We start from the raw sequence: 10,155 nt of genomic DNA, 5'->3' as shown, positions 1-10,155 counted from the left end.
AAAAAGAAAAATGCTGGCAGAAAAATCCAATTGAGTGATTAAACAGCTCTTCATTTTCTGGCTTTATTTTTATGATAACAAATTTGTTCTCTGAAAAGTGTCCACAAAGCCAAGTATCTGATTAACATCTTTGTAGGGATGGTTTTTCACCTATTACTAAATTAAACTTGCTTCATTGGAAAGGCAGCAAGATGCATCCTCATTTCAATATCTACGGAAATAATACAGGTTGACACCAGGAAACATTAACGCCACTGCATCTTTGCTGTTTTCTCATGTGGAAGTCTGTTTAATGTGAAAACAAGGTGATATCTAATTAGCACACAAGTAAGGAATTAAGAAAATCTTTATTTAAGGGTGAATCGTTGCCCCAATGCATCATTGAAATTCAAGCTGGAAAGATGATTTTAATATATCACTTGTACATTTTGTATTGCTCTTCTGGTGACAATGTAGTTTGTTTTTGTCAATTACCATTTTAATAATCGGGTAAAGAAAATTAATTGGATTTTTGAAAGAAAACAATACTGTCAATATACTATTAAAACAAATTAAAATGGTAAAAGTTATTGTACTTTAAGTAAAAATAAAAGAGCAAAAATATCAATCCCAGTTTTGGATTACTTTAATTAACAAAAAAAAAATGCATATAGCAGAGGATAGTTTCAATCTGCCTACCTCTGGGTTATGGACCCAGCATGCTTCCATTACAGTACTCTGCTGCACATGTAAGTGCAAAAGATCCTGAAGCACTCACTCATCATGGGAAAGTACCAATGTGTTTCTTCATTGGTTGATGGAAGAAACATCTTACAAAAACTCTCCACATTATTGACTTTTTAAAATGTTTCTAGGAATCGTTCTAGATGAATGCTTATTAGCCTTTGTCAGTATGTACTTTTGCAAAGTGTCGCTGTGGCGCAATCAGTTAGTGTGTAAGGCTATTAACCAAAAGGTTGGTGGTTCAATCCCACCCAGGGACTTAATTGACCTTGTTATCAGATTTTGGTGATCTTTAAGTAGACAAGTCAAAATTTCAAACCCCCTGTTATGGTGTAGGGTACCTGGCCTTCTCTGATGTAATCAGAGTTAGATTTGATTCAGTGATTTTATAAAAACAGCTAGGAAGCACAATTTAGCAGTGGGTTGCAGAGAAAAAGAAATATGCTGGCAGAAAAATCCAATTGAGTGATTAAACAGCTCTTCATTTTCTGGCTTTATTTTTATGCTAACAAATTTGTGCTCTGAAAAGTGTCCACAAAGCCAAGTATCTGATTAACACCTTTGTAGGGATGGTTTTTCACCTATTATTAAATTAAACTTGCTTCATTGGAAAGGCAGCAAGTGATGTCATCCAAGCAGTGGGTCAAAGTTGGCTTCAAACCTCGTCTGCTTATGAAAAGAGAAAAGGGGTATGCAGGGCATGGCGGCCTTTTGCGGTGCTTGGATGACCCCTAGTTCGCATTAAATAATGCAGTCGAGTTTCCCACATTTGGGGAAATCACAGGGGTCAGCATACCCAGAATGCAATGAATGAACCGCACCCTGGGAGAACAGTCTTCATGACCATGGTATCTCCTATGCAAAATAAGTATGATTTGGGATAGGGCTGGGGAGGGCCGCTGCTCAGGCACATCTCTGTCAAGTAAAGGAGATTCAACTGAGGCAGCACAAGGGAACTCTGATCTGGGGACAACAACTGCAGGGAGAACACATATTTTCAGATGAACATGGGAGGGCAGAAGGCTGCCTAATACTGAAGCACCCCCAAACAACAAACCAAATGCAACAACTAGTGCAAGCATTCCTGGGGGAAGGCCTGCAGAAGATGGATTTGCATATGGCGATGTCATCCAAGCAGTGGGTCAAAGTTGGCTTCAACCCTCGTCTGCATATGAAAAGAGAAAAGGGGCGTGCAGGGCATGGCGGCCTTTTGCGGCACTTGGATGACCCCTAGTTCGCATTAAACACCTCCACCCTCCGTCGGTGTGGGGCTCATGTTGGCTATGCCCCAGCCCCTAAAGGATTCAAGCTGATTTCTTGCAGCAGCTGGGCACTGTAACAGCTCCAGAGCTGCTCTGTAAGGCAAGTAAAAGGGTGTGGGCCCTGCAGCACTACCTGTAGTTCGCATTGTGCGAGACCCCTAGTTCGCATTAAACACCCCCACCCTCCTTCGGTGTGGGGCTCATGTTGGCCATGCCCCAGCCCCTGAAGCATTCACACTGATTTCTTGCAGCAGCTGGGCACTGTAACAGCTCAAGAGCTGCTCTGTAAGGCAAGTAAAAGGGTGTGGGCCCTGCAGCACTACCTGTAGTTTGCATTGTGCATTGGAAGGCACAAAGTAAGCAGACGGGAGGAGAAGTCAGGATAGTGCACAAGGGTATAGACGGGAGGGGCTCAAGAAAAAAGAAGTGGAAACAGACAGCAAACTAGGCTTTCAATGCACAATGCAAACTACAGGTAGTGCTGCAGGGCCCACACCCTTTTACTTGCCTTACAGAGCAGCTCTGGAGCTGTTTAATCACTCAATTGGATTTTTCTGCCAGCATAATTTTTCTCTTACGTCCTAGAGGATGCTGGGGACTCCGTAAGGACCATGGGGGATAGACGGGCTCCGCAGGAGACATGGGCACTTTAAGAAAGACTTTAGATCTGGGTGTGCACTGGCTCCTCCCTCTATGCCCCTCCTCCAGACCTCAGTTTACTACTGTGCCCAGAGGAGACTGGGTGCTTTTCAGGGAGTAAAATATTGTGTGGGCCCTGCAGCACTACCTGTAGTTTGCATTGTGCATTGGAAGGCACAAAGTAAGCAGACGGGAGGAGAAGTCAGGATAGTGCACAAGGGTATAGAAGGGAGGGGCTCAAGATAAAAGAAGTGGAAACAGACAGCAAACTAGGCTGGAGAAAGACCTGAGACAAAGAGTAGCTATTGAAATGAGGATGCATCTTGCTGCCTTTCCAATGAAGCAAGTTTAATTTAGTAATAGGTGAAAAACCATCCAAGAGCTGTTTAATCACTCAATTGGATTTTTTTGCAAGCATATTTCTTTTTCTCTGCAACCCACTGCTAAATTGTGCTTCCTAGCTGTTTTTATAAAATCACTGAATCAAATCTAACTCTGATTACATCAGAGAAGTCTAAATACCTAACACCATAACAGGGGGTTTGAAATTTTGACTTGTCTACTTAAAGATCACCAAAATCTGATAACAAGGTCAATTACATCCCTGGGTGGGATTGAACCACCAACCTTTTGGTTAATAGCCATACACACTAACTGATTGCGCCACAGCGACACTTTGCAAAAGTACATACTGACAAAGGCTAATAAACAATCATCTAGAACGTTTCCTAGAAAAACTTTAAAAAGTCAATAATCTGGAGTGTTTTTGTAAGATGTTTCTGCCATCAACCAATGAAGAAACACATTGGTACTTTCCCATGATGAGTGAGTGCTTCAGGATCTCTTGCACTTACATGTGCAGCAGAGTACTGCAATGGAAGCATGCTGGGCCCATAACCCAGAGGTAGACAGATTGAAACTATCCTCTGCTATATGCATTTTTTTTTTTAATTAAAGTAATCCAAAACTGGGATTGATATTTTTGCTCTTTTATTTTTACTTAAAGTACAATAACTTTTACCATTTTAATTTGTTTTAATAGTATATTAACAGTATTGTTTTCTTTCAAAAATTCACTTAATTTTCTTTTCTGTGTGCTAATTAGATATCACCTTGTTTTCACATTAAATAGACTTCCACATGAGAAAGCAGCAAGGATGCAGTGGCGTTAATGTTTCCTGGTTGTAGTGGGGGACTGTGTTTTACATGCCTTACAGAGCAACTCTGGAGCTGTTACAGTGCCCAGCTGCGGCAAGAAATCAGCTTGAATGCTTCAGGGGCTGGGGCATAGCCAACATGAGCCCCACACCGAAGGAGGGTGGAGGTGTTTAATGTGAACTAGGGGTCATCCAAGCGCCGCAAAAGGCCGCCATGCCCTGCATAACCCTTTTCTCTTTTCATATGCAGATGAGGGTTCCAGCCAACTTTGGCCCACTGCTTGGATGACATCACCGTATGCAAATCCGTCTTCTGCAGACCTTTACCCAGGAATGCTTTTACTAGTTGTTGCATTTGGTTTGTTGTTTGGGGGTGCTTCAGTATTAGGCAGCCTTCTGCCCTCCCATGTTCATCTGAAAATATGTGTTCTCCCTGCAGTTGTTGTCCCCAGATGAGAGTTCCCTTGTGCTGCCTCAGTTGAATCTCCTTTACTTGACAGAGATGTGCCTGAGCAGCGGCCCTCCCCAGCCCTATCCCAAATCATACTTATTTTGCATAGGAGATACTATGGTCATGAAGATTGTTCTCCCAGGGTGAGGTTCATTCATTGCATTCTGGGTATGCTGACCCCTGTGATTTCCCCAAATGTGGGAAACTCGACTGCATTATTTGTGGTAGTGGGGGACTGTGTTTGTGCTTTCCTCTGGTCAGCTCTGGTAAAAGTCAGATTTCTTTGTCTCAGATCTTCCTCTAGCCTTGTTCTTCTTTCGAGAGTTTCTTTGTGCTGCCTCAGTTGGATCTCCTTCACTTGACAGGGGGGTGCCCGAGCAGCGACCCTCCCCAGCTCTAGCCCAACTCCTACTTACCTGCCAGGTGAGATACTATGATCAGGAAGGTGCTTCTCCCAGGGCAAGGCTCACCCATTGCACTCTGGGTGTGCTGCTCCTACGATTTCCCCAAATGTGGGACACTTGACTGCATAATTTGTGTTTCCTCTGGTCGGTTCTCGTATAATTCAGATCTCTTTGTCTCAGGTCTTTCTCCAGCCTAGTTTGCTGTCTGTTTCCACTTCTTTTATCTTGAGCCCCTCCCTTCTATACCCTTGTGCACTATCCTGACTTCTCCTCCCGTCTGCTTACTTTGTGCCTTCCAATGCACAATGCAAACTACAGGTAGTGCTGCAGGGCCCACACAATATTTTACTTGCCTTACAGAGCAGCTCTGGAGCTGTTACAGTGCCCAGCTGCTGCAAGAAATCAGCTTGAATGCTCAGGGGATGGGGCATGGCCAACATGAGCCCCACACCAAAGGAGGGTGGGGGTGTTTAATGCGAACTAGGGGTCATCCAAGCACCGCAAAAGGCCGCCATGCCCTGCACGCCCCTTTTCTCTTTTCATATGCAGATGAGGGTTGAAGCCAACTTTGACCCACTGCTTGGATGACATCACCATATGCAAATCCATCTGCTGCAGGCCTTCCCCCAGGAATGCTTGCACTAGTTGTTGCATTTGGTTTGTTGTTTGGGGGTGCTTCAGTATTAGGCAGCCTTCTGCCCTCCCATGTTCATCTGAAAATATGTGTTCTCCCTGCAGTTATTGTCCCCAGATGAGAGTTCCCTTGTGCTGCCTCAGTTGAATCTCCTTTACTTGACAGAGATGTGCCTGAGCAGCGGCCCTCCCCAGCCCTATCCCAGATCATACTTATTTTGCATAGGAGACACCATGGTCATGAAGATTGTTCACCCAGGGTGAGGTTCATTCATTGCATTCTGGGTATGCTGACCCCTGTGATTTCCCCAAATGTGGGAAACTCGCCTGCATTTTTTGTGGTAGTGGGGGACTGTGTTTGTGTTTTCCTCTGGTCAGCTCTGGTAAAAGTCAGATTTCTTTGTCTCAGATATTCCTCTAGCCTTGTTCTTCTTTCGAGAGTTCCCTTGTGCTGCCTCAGTTGGATCTCCTTCACTTGACAGGGGGGTGCCCGAGCAGTGACCCTCCCCAGCTCTAGCCCAACTCCTACTTACCTGCCAGGTGAGATACTATGATCATGAAGGTGCTTCTCCCAGGGCAAGGCTCACCCATTGCACTCTGGGTGTGCTGCTCCTGCAATTTCCCCAAATGTGGGAAACTTGATTGCATAATTTGTGTTTCCCCTGGTCGGCTCTCGTATAATTCAGATCTCTTTGTCTCAGGTCTCTCTCCAGCCTAGTTTGCTGTCTGTTTCCACTTCTCTTTTCTGGAGCCGCTCCCTTCTATGCCCTTACGCACTATCCTGACTTCTCCCGTCTGCTTACTTTGTGCCTTCCAACGCACAATGCGAACTACAGGTAGTGCTGCAGGGCCCACACCCTTTTAGTTGCCTTACAGAGCAGCTCTGGAGCTGTTACAGTGCCCAGCTGCTGCAAGAAATCAGCTTGAATGCTTCAGGGGCTGGGGCATAGCCAACATGAGCCCCACACCAAAGGAGGGTGGGGTTGTTTAATGCGAACTAGGGGTCATCCAAGCACCGCAAAAGGTCGCCATGCCCTGCACGCCCCTTTTCTCTTTTCATATGCAGATGAGGGTTCCAGCCAACTTTGGCCCACTGCTTGGATGACATCACCGTATGCAAATCCGTCTGCTCCAGACCTTCCCCCAGGAATGCTTGTACTAGTTGTTGCATATGGTTTGATATTTGATGGTGCTTCAGTATTAGGCAGCCTTCCGCCCTCCCATGTTCATCTGAAAAGATGTGGTCTCCCTGCAGTTGTTGTCCCCAGACGAGAGTTCCCTTGTGCTTCCTCAGTTGAATCTCCTTAACTTGACGGGGGAGGGGCTGCCCGAGCAGCCACCCTCCCCAGCCCTATCCCAACTCATACTTATTTTGCATATGAGATCTCTTGATCATGAAGATTGTTCTCACAGGGTGAGGTTCATCCATTATATTTTAAAATAGGAAGGTACAAATTACATATTTGAATTGCATCTATGTGCTGGATTCAAATGTCCCCCCCCCTTCCTTTCTCAATTGTGCCCGTCAGCAGCTATTCTAAGGTTGCTGCCAATGGGTGTGACACATTAATTTCTTCTGTGGGGTACACTGGACTCCACAAGGATTCACATTGGGGTGTAGAGTAGGATCTTGATCTGAGGCACCAACCGGCTCAAAGCTTTTGACTGTTCCCAAGATGCTCAGCGCATCCTCCTCTATAACCCCGCTTCCATGAACAGGGAGCTCAGTTTGTAGTTGGTGCCTTCAGTAGCAGGCCACTTAACAGGGGCCTGCCTCAGGCAGCCTATTCTTAGCTATTAATTTTGACAAGAAAAGAAGAACTTGTTTTATGAGAATCTACAAGGGCTGCAGCAGGCTAGGTCTAATAGACATCTTTACTGCAGCTTCATCACTCCCAGCGGCGCTGTATACTCCCGTGCCCTGGTTGCTGGGTCACTGCAGCGGAGGCTCCGGTTTCTTCCTAAGGTCAGTCACACACACACCGCCCTTCCGGATCACGAGGCCGCTGATGAAGGGGAGCATGGCCGTAGGGGGTGGACCGTGTGCGCACTGGTGTGGACACTGATTACTGGGCAGCCGCTCCACTAGCCACCAGGTACAGTTAAGGAGCACAGGTCTGGGGGTTTTTCTCCTATATTAAACCAATTTTGTACTGCCCGCAGCGCATTGTGATAGGTAATAGGGCCTGATTCAGTTTGGATTGCAATCACAATAAGCGATCCAACTGCAAAAATTGCTAAGAGCATACGCATGTGCCTGCATTTTCTGCGGCACCCCGCAGAGAATGCGATCGCCTCTGCCTGTCAATCGGGGCAGGGGGGGGAGAGGGGGGTCAGCAACACTCCATTTCCAAGTCAGGGATGGAGCGGTGCGGGGGCAAGGCTTCAAAATGGGGTCTGCAATGGAGGAGACACAGGGGGCGTGGTCACAGCAGCTGTATGACATCACATTCAGCCGCTGTGATCACAAAAATGGTGGCGGCTTCCTGCGCGCACATACAGTCTGTACCAGCAGGAGGCTACACCATTTTTTATGATCACGCTGAACTGCAGTGCGACTGCAATTACAGCATGGTCAAGAAGGGAGGCGTCATGCTGGGTGGCCATTAGAGATGAGCGGGTTCGGTTCCTCGGAATCCGAACCCGCCCGAACTTCACCCTTTTTTGCACGGGTCCGAGCAGACTCGGATCCTCCCGCCTTGCTCGGTTAACCCGAGCGCGCCCGAACGTCATCATCCCGCTGTCGGATTCTCACGAGACTCGGATTCTATATAAGGAGCCGCGCGTTGCCGCCATTTTCACACGTGCATTGAGATTGATAGGGAGAGGACGTGGCTGGCGTCCTCTCCGTTTAGATTAGAAGATAGAGACGAGTGACATTTGATTTACTACTAATTTGGGGAGCAGTTGAACTTGTCAGGAGTACTCAGTAGTGCAGAGTTTTGCTGATAGTGACCACCAGTTTTATTATTTATAATCCGTTCTCTGCCTGAAAAAAAACGATACACATACCATATCTGTGCTCAGCCTCAGTGTGCTGCATGATATATCATCTATGTATATCTGACTGTGCTGAGTGCTCACTGCTCACACAGCTTAATTGTGGGGGAGACTGGGGAGCAGTTATAGCAGGAGTACAGTGCACACTTTTGCTGCCAGTGTGACCACCAGTATATTGTCTGCCTGAAAAAGTTAAACACTCCTGTGGTGTTTTTTTTTTTTATTCTATAAACGCATTCTGCTGACAGTGTCCAGCAGGTCCGTCATACATTATATTATATAAATATTTACCTGCAGTAGTGTTATATTTTTTTTTTTCATCTCTATCATCTTTATCATCTCTATATTAGCAGACGCAGTACGGTAGTCCACGGCTGTGGCTATCTCTGTGTCGTCAGTGCTCGTCCATAATTGTATACCTACCTACCTGTGGTGGGTTTTTTTTTTTCTATCTTCTTCATACTAGTAGTTTAGGAGTCTGCTGACAGTGTCCACCAGGTCCATCATTATATTATATACCTACAGTAGTAATATATTTATTATATTATCTATACTAGCAGACGCAGTACGGTAGTCCACGGCTGTGGCTATCTCTGTGTCGTCAGTGCTCGTCCATAATTGTATACCTACCTGTGGTGGGGTTTTTTTTCTATCTTCTTCATACTAGTAGTTTAGGAGTCTGCTGACAGTGTCCACCAGGTCCGTCATTATATTATATACCTACAGTAGTAATATATTTAGTATATTATCTATACTAGCAGACGCAGTACGGTAGTCCATGGCTGTACCTACCTCTGTGTCGTCACTCGTCCATAATTGTATACCTAACTGTGGTGGGTTTTTTTTTCTATCTTCTTCATACTAGTAGTTTAGGAGTCTGCTGACAGTGTCCACCAGGTCCGTAATTATATTATATACCTACAGTAGTAATATATTTAGTATATTATCTATACTAGCAGACGCAGTACGGTAGTCCACGGCTGTACCTACCTCTGTGTCGTCACTCGTCCATAATTGTATACCAACCTGTGGTGGGGTTTTTTTTCTATCTTCTTCATACTAGTAGTTTAGGAGTCTGCTGACAGTGTCCACCAGGTCCGTCATTATATTATATACCTACAGTAGTAATATATTTAGTATATTATCTATACTAGCAGACGCAGTACGGTAGTCCATGGCTGTACCTACCTCTGTGTCGTCACTCGTCCATAATTGTATACCTAACTGTGGTGGGGTTTTTTTTCTATCTTCTTCATACTAGTAGTTTAGGAGTCTGCTGACAGTGTCCACCAGGTCCGTCATTATATTATATACCTACAGTAGTAATATATTTAGTATATTATCTATGCTAGCAGACGCAGTACGGTAGGCCACGGCTGTGGCTATCTCTGTGTCGTCAGTGCTCGTCCATAATTGTATACCTACCTACCTGTGGTGGGTTTTTTTTTCTATCTTCTTCATACTAGTAGTTTAGGAGTCTGCTGACAGTGTCCACCAGGTCCGTCATTATATTATATACCTACAGTAGTAATATATTTAGTATATTATCTATACTAGCAGACGCAGTACGGTAGTCCACGGCTGTACCTACCTCTGTGTCGTCACTCGTCCATAATTGTATACCTACCTGTGGTGGAGTTTTTTTTCTATCTTCTTCATACTAGTAGTTTAGCAGTCTGCTGACAGTGTCCACCAGGTCCGTCATTATATTATATATACCTACAGTAGTTATATATATATTTTTTATATCATTAATTATCATCTATATACTAGCAGACGCAGTATGGTAGGCCACGGCTGTGGCTATCTCTGTGTCGTCAGTGCTCGTCCATAATTGTAAACCTACCTACCTGTGGTGGGGGTTTTTTTCTATCTTCTTCATACTA

General features: G+C 45.1%; 4 non-coding genes and 1 pseudogene across 4 annotated transcripts; 4 read left to right on the top strand and 1 right to left on the bottom strand.

Annotated features, from left to right (window-relative positions):
* Positions 1–1,416: 1,416 nt before the first annotated feature.
* On the bottom strand, positions 1,417–1,595 carry LOC135016474 (U1 spliceosomal RNA; annotated as a pseudogene).
* Positions 1,596–4,324: 2,729 nt separating this feature from the next.
* On the top strand, positions 4,325–4,488 carry LOC135016247 (U1 spliceosomal RNA). The gene has a single exon (XR_010214382.1). It is a non-coding gene; the product is annotated as a U1 spliceosomal RNA (small nuclear RNA).
* A 152-nt stretch (positions 4,489–4,640) lies between these two features.
* Positions 4,641–4,803, top strand: LOC135016288 (U1 spliceosomal RNA). The gene has a single exon (XR_010214423.1). It is a non-coding gene; the product is annotated as a U1 spliceosomal RNA (small nuclear RNA).
* A 675-nt stretch (positions 4,804–5,478) lies between these two features.
* On the top strand, positions 5,479–5,642 carry LOC135016271 (U1 spliceosomal RNA). The gene has a single exon (XR_010214406.1). It is a non-coding gene; the product is annotated as a U1 spliceosomal RNA (small nuclear RNA).
* A 152-nt stretch (positions 5,643–5,794) lies between these two features.
* Positions 5,795–5,957, top strand: LOC135016351 (U1 spliceosomal RNA). Its single transcript, XR_010214484.1, has one exon. It is a non-coding gene; the product is annotated as a U1 spliceosomal RNA (small nuclear RNA).
* Positions 5,958–10,155: the final 4,198 nt, after the last annotated feature.

The sequence above is a fragment of the Pseudophryne corroboree genome, unplaced genomic scaffold (genome assembly GCF_028390025.1).
Source record: "Pseudophryne corroboree isolate aPseCor3 unplaced genomic scaffold, aPseCor3.hap2 scaffold_299, whole genome shotgun sequence".
Lineage (NCBI taxonomy): Eukaryota > Metazoa > Chordata > Amphibia > Anura > Myobatrachidae > Pseudophryne > Pseudophryne corroboree.
The sequence above is the reverse complement of the archived record's forward strand: the minus strand, read 5'-3'. Positions and strand labels throughout refer to the sequence as shown.